General features: G+C 35.1%; 1 non-coding gene across 1 annotated transcript; it reads left to right on the top strand.

The window, feature by feature from the left end:
• Positions 1–952: 952 nt before the first annotated feature.
• Positions 953–1,027, top strand: Trnas-uga. Its single transcript has one exon. It is a non-coding gene; the product is annotated as a tRNA-Ser (tRNA).
• Positions 1,028–6,326: the final 5,299 nt, after the last annotated feature.

Genomic DNA, 6,326 nt, shown 5'->3' with positions numbered 1-6,326 from the left:
AGTTTATATCTACTTTGAAAAGGAAGTTAAGCTTACTATATGCAATATTTTGACCACATTATTTGTTAACTGAATTTCTGATATTGTGAGTTGAGTGCACTGCTATTTTCCACTTCATATTTTACATACTAATTCTTCACCATACACCAAGTCTAAAAGGACTTCAGATTGTATATGAGAGTTAAACAAAAAAAAAAAATAATTTGATGCCTTTTCATGAAGACACCCCTGAACATAAGAAATGGTTTTGAATCTGCTGTTCTTTGAATTGAGAAACTTGGTGAAGGAATGCTTGAACTATCTGAAACCATGTAGCTGTCATTTCATGTTTTAATTTCTGTGTGATATTGTTCATCAGTTTCCTTTGAAAACTGAAATAGCATTGTAACCTCGTCACTTTCCATGTGTCCCAGTAATCGTCTTTACTGTGTTGATAATTTGTTAGCAGAGGAACAAATAGTCAGATTGACAAATGCAATAGTGTTTCATCTACAATTTCTGTGTTCTTTACTCTCTTTCAGCCATATCTTCAGAAGTTTTTTGATTTGTAGGCTTTGAATGATTCATTTTCTATATCATATATATGATTGCTTTGTGACAGAAGAATTCTTTGTGACTGTTTTGATATATGAGCTTTCCGTTGGCAAGGCTGAAATTTAATATTAATTAAATTTATTCTGTTATTTACTTGGATCTAGTAATAATGATAACAAGGCACCCTGTTGCTTCTTCATCTTCAACCTGGCAGCAACTCTGTGAGCAGTCATTTTATGAGATATATGGGCAATAAGGATAATGCTGTAAATATTTCAGCAACTGCAATTGAATTACACTGCAGTATTACTGAGTAATAATGCATTATAATGGGACATTTTTATTACCGTTTCACCATGAATGTATTAATGACAAATATTTCTGATTTAAAAAAGCTGTGAGTACCGGGCGTGAGTCGTGCTTCGGTAGCTCAGTTGGTAGAGCACTTGCCCGTGAAAGGCAAAGGTCCCGAGTTCGAGTCTCGGTCGGGCACACAGTTTTAATCTGCCAGGAAGTTTCATATCAGCGCACACTCCGCTGCAGAGTGAAAATCTCATTCTGGATTTCTGATTTAACTTGATGGGGGTTGACATAAACCAGAGGAACACAGAAGTGTTGGCACAGATGAGGATGACAGTGATGAAAGTGCAAGTTTCACTGTACATTTTGTTTGCTTATCTGACATGTTAGTGAATTTAATGGGGTGTTTTATTAAATTGTTGTAGTGAAGGAATCCATTAGCATTTAATACATGAAAAATATGTTGTAGGAAGAGGAAAGGAAAAGAGAGAAAGAAGAAGTGAAGCTCTTTTTGTGTGTGTGTGGGAGGGGGGGGGGGGGGTACAGAAATACAAAAGTGAACAATTTCCATTCTAAATCATTACATTTTGTATAATAATTGTATGTGTTGACATGTCTCTTAAACTTTGGAAACTGGTGCATAGATAAGAGTAAAACCATTTGTTTCAGAAAATGGTTAAGTCTGGGTACTCTGCTGACTATTTGAATATATCTCATTGTATGTCATTCCAGAAAGAGAAAGGGAACTGTTTTTCAGTCATTAGTTCCTTTAAAAATGATCTTAATAAATAATAGTACAAAGTATTCTATGGGTGTCTGAGTTGAAAATGTAACAAATTTGTGTGCCCTCTGAAAGTTTACGGCAAAGTTGTATACCAGTTATGTTTAATTAACTAAATAGAAAATCTGAAAAGAATGATAAATCTCAATAATGTATGAAGTAATGTACTAAATTTTCTTGTAGTTTTCATTTCCATGAGAACTAGTGCAGAAGTAGGGAAATGACTGTGAATTGCCCACCCAGTAAATTGTGATGAAATTGTAGTATTACAGTTATCTATTGTCTGAATACTGCTACAGTATACACTTTAATGTATAGACTACTTAGTATTTAGTGTTATATTTGACTTTGGAGTGCAACATGTACAATAAGTTTTATTACTGTAGCTGCTTTTAGTGATAATGTAAATATAAGAGATGCGGTATGTTAGAAGAAATGGTGCACACACAAATGCAGCTTATGACAATAGTGGTATTACATACAGCATGACAGTTCTGTTTTTATGTAGATTTTGTACACATACATATCAGATTGGCGTCGTGAGACGATAAGTTCCTTCTATTCGTGTTATCTTGCAGATTTTTCTTTTTCCTTTGTGCATTTTGTTTCTCTGTGTATTTCACACAGTTCTTGATTTGTATTAATACAACAAGTATTGTGTATGTTTTTAGAGATTTTGTAGTGATGCAGTATTTTTTAGTACCTATTTCATTCCTGAAAGCAACTTTTAAGCAATACACGAACATTCATTCTTAGAGCGAAGATAATGTTTAACTTTTTAATATAACTGTAGATACAAAAATTCAACAAATGTTTTATTTAAAAAATAGTTTTTACAATATATAAAGCACACTTACATTATGCTTTCTGCTAACATATGTGTCAGATCATTCTGAAAGTATTTGCATAAAAGTAAGGAATGTCTGTATTAACATCACTGTGAGAATACACAAAAAATATTAAATTTGTGTAGTTTCCACAAAGTTTAATCTCTCCAACTGACTGTCTTTTCCTTATTGTATATTTAAATTGAGATTAATATTTTCTTACAGAAGCACTGTGAACATCTTATTACACATCTTATAAAAAAAGATATGTTATACCATGTCTTTAATACCAAATAGCAGTTATACTTGGCCTAGAGAGAATAGCTTTGATTCTCAGTGGTGAAATAAATTCTCAACACTAGCATTCATGTATTTATGCCTTTGTAACCACTTGCTTGCTTAAGTGGTGAGAAGAGATGTTGTACTTGAAGCCCTGACCACAAAGCTGAACCTGAGTGTTCTGCATTAAATTCTCAACCTCTCAGAAGTGTTTTGTGGCATGAAGGCAAGTACACTTGCCTTTAGCAACCCATTTGCACAACAGGACTTCAAATTTGTGGCTGTCCTCAGAATTTTCTAAGAGGAATAGACGTTGTGGTGTTACAGATTGATCCGTGTAAAACAATGATAAAGCACCACCACTAACACCACAGTATGAAAACAATGTAAGTGTTACTATATTATCTCCATATGCGCTCGACTAGCCCTTTACATTCTGTTGTGAAGAGGATTTTGAGTACTGCTACCATTTCCCTCCTTTCCTGTTCCACATGCGAATACTGTTTGAGAGAGGCAGTGATTTGTCTGTGACTGTAATTGTGGGTGGTTGTTTGACATCAAAATTGATATGGATGCATACCTATAGTTATTTAATAAGTGTGACTGTTTCTAGTCATTGTTGCCAATTGTGTAATTAAACTATAATTAGGCTTTCTACCTATTTATGTGCTATATATCACATTTGTATAGCTAGCCATCTTCCAGTCCCTGTGTTAACAATTGAACTTCTGCATGTCTCCCACACATTATACTACTGTTTTCTGGCATTGAAGCTTCCTTACATATTACAGCATCAATCATGACCAGCCTAATGAACCTTCTGATATTATCCACCAGGTAATTTATACATGTTGCAAATAGTAACACTTGCGTGCGATGTGACCAAAGCTCCTTTCACATCTGACAGTTTCTCACCATTAAGACTGATGTATTGACTTGTGGATGAGACATTATTTTATCAAAAGGAAAATTCACTTATAAAAAACTACAAAATTTCAAGAAGACAGAATGACTGGCAAATTCCTACTTTCATTAGGCACAATTTGTAGTACTGCCAATAAACACATGTAAAATTAGAAGCAACTTTCCCAACTTTGCAGAGATTAGAAAGGAAGATCACTAAGACGCCAGGTTTAGAGGCCTCCACCTGTTGTGAGGAAAAGCCTCTTTCCTTCCTGAGGAAAAAACGTAACAGTTTCAGAAACTTGTGTAATTTTTTGTACTTTGTGTGTATCTGCCAGCAGTATTAAGAATTTCGCATCCTGTATGTGAATACTGACAGGTATTTTTTCTCCTTGAGATATTATAGTAAATATTTTCTGTGGCTAAGTTTTAGAAGTACTGTTTTTGTGGATTTTTCAAGTAATGTCAGTTCTTTAGGCTGATGGTTTGTATTTCACTGTATGTGAGAGTCACTATGAAATTCTGGGTACAGGAATGGTGTTATCTTCACAGATCTTCTGTATAAATTGCACAATCCTTCAAGCTGTGTACATTGGTGCATCTTCTCAGTCCACATAACTGCATAATATGCATCCTTGGTGAGGTACCAGAATAGCTTCATAGGCAGGCACAGATGCTTTGAGGACACCAAATGGTGCCCATGAATGGCATATTTTGTTTGTGGGAAGAAAAAGTAGAAAAAAAAAGAAATAAGGTGTGGGGGGGGGGGGGGGATATGACCAGATTCAAGTTAGTTAAAGAAATACATATACAGATATGCAAGGTGATATACAATTTCTGTTACAGGCGTCTAGGGGTTATACAAGTGAATTAGTATACAAAATTTTGATAGGAAACCATGTCCAGAAATGTACCATTTGTATGTAAAATAACTTTGGAAATTTAGATTACTTGCACATCTCCCATGTCACAGCATGAACACAAGGGAGACAATGAACTCTGACCTGTGCGCATCACCCAAACCCATGGTGTGGGCATTGTTTTGAGTACTCGTTATCAAGTTCTCTTCATTGTGATCAAACACATCGTCTTCAAAGCCAAGAATGCAGTGCGTCAATGTAGCACCACAACCAATCCTCCTAGTTCCAAACCTACCAGTTTGTTATAGCTAGTTGGACGGAAGTGATGTATGAATGGGACTGTCAACAACACCCTCCTCTCAATTTGTGTGTGTACTGTGAATCAGGAGATTTGAAATTCAAAATTATTTTACATCCAAACAGTACATTTTCAGACATGGGTTCCTTAACCAAGCTTTATCTGCTAAGTCACCTGTACAACTATTAGAAGTAATTCTTAAACATCCTATATATTTCATGCTCTGAGTGGTGACAATATGTTGTGGGGGAAAATTTGCAAGGTCCTGACATCAGTTGATTCTCCAAGGTTCTTCTGAAAAAATGAAGGTGACATACTCCAGCATACCAGGCTGTGACTGTGTTTTCATTTCTTGAACTGTAACTGCAGTTAAAAAAGTGGTCCCTTTATTGTTCGTATTTCATCATAATACTTATCCTCTTTTGTTGGACAATAATCATTAGGAAAATCTGCATGTGTTACAGCTGTTGTGGATCATCGGATAGTCATATTTTGTTCCAAGTTACAATGATATATATATATAAAAACAAAGATGATGTGACTTACCATACGAAAGCGCTGGCAGGTCGATATAAACACAAACAGACACATACATACACACAAAATTCTGGCTTTCGCAACCAACGGTTGCTTCGTTTTTCCCTCTTTCCTGATGAGGCAACAGTTTGTTGCGAAAGCTTGAATTTTGTGTGTATGTATGTGTCTGTTTGTGTTTCTACCGACCTGCCAGCGCTTTCGTATGGTAAGTCACATCATCTTTGTTTTAAATATATTTTTCCCGCATGGAATGTTTCCCTCTATTTTTATATATATATATATATATATATATATATATAATTCCACCAGAATGGAACCTGTAATTCATCTATTAAAATGCAGGTGTTTCTTTTTCTGGTTTAAACCGTATCATATCCAACGATTTCATATCTTCCTGACATTGAGAGTCGTCATGTAAAATCTAAAAGTTGTAAGTTATACTGAACATGTTAGTCAGTGCACTGGAAATCCCTTATAATCATTCTGTCAATTTAAGATGTGACTTCTTTGGTAGTGTATGTTGCTGGATGCCTAAAATAATGTCATTTTCCTAGGAAATGCAGAGGTGTTTCTGGACATATTAAGACTTTCAACAGTGGATGTAGCTAGGTGAGCCCTTTTCTGGAAGGGCAACGATGGATCAGTACCCAGTCATTCTCAGAATTTCCAGAGTGACCTCATAAATAGCAATGCAAATATGTGTATGATGTGCAATTATGTTGGAGTGAGTGATTTTTAAAGATCATAGACAAATGCAAAAGTTGCAAAGTAAAATGAGAACTTTTTTTTAAGTAGGAAAAGTGCACCATTTAAAAGCTGTAAATCAAAACATTTCTTAGCATTAGCACAGGTTACAGTAAACCTAAAAAAGCGATTTGGAACCACTTGGAAACAAGGCAACCCTGCTAAGAGAATGAGGAATAAATATACCATCATACAAGTATTTCCATGCATTATTGTTCCACAGTTTCACACCTATTTTCTACTGATGGCCTTTCCTTTCCTTA

Source organism: Schistocerca piceifrons, chromosome 1, assembly GCF_021461385.2.
Source record: "Schistocerca piceifrons isolate TAMUIC-IGC-003096 chromosome 1, iqSchPice1.1, whole genome shotgun sequence".
NCBI lineage: Eukaryota > Metazoa > Arthropoda > Insecta > Orthoptera > Acrididae > Schistocerca > Schistocerca piceifrons.
This window is presented reverse-complemented; position numbering and strand designations above follow the sequence as displayed.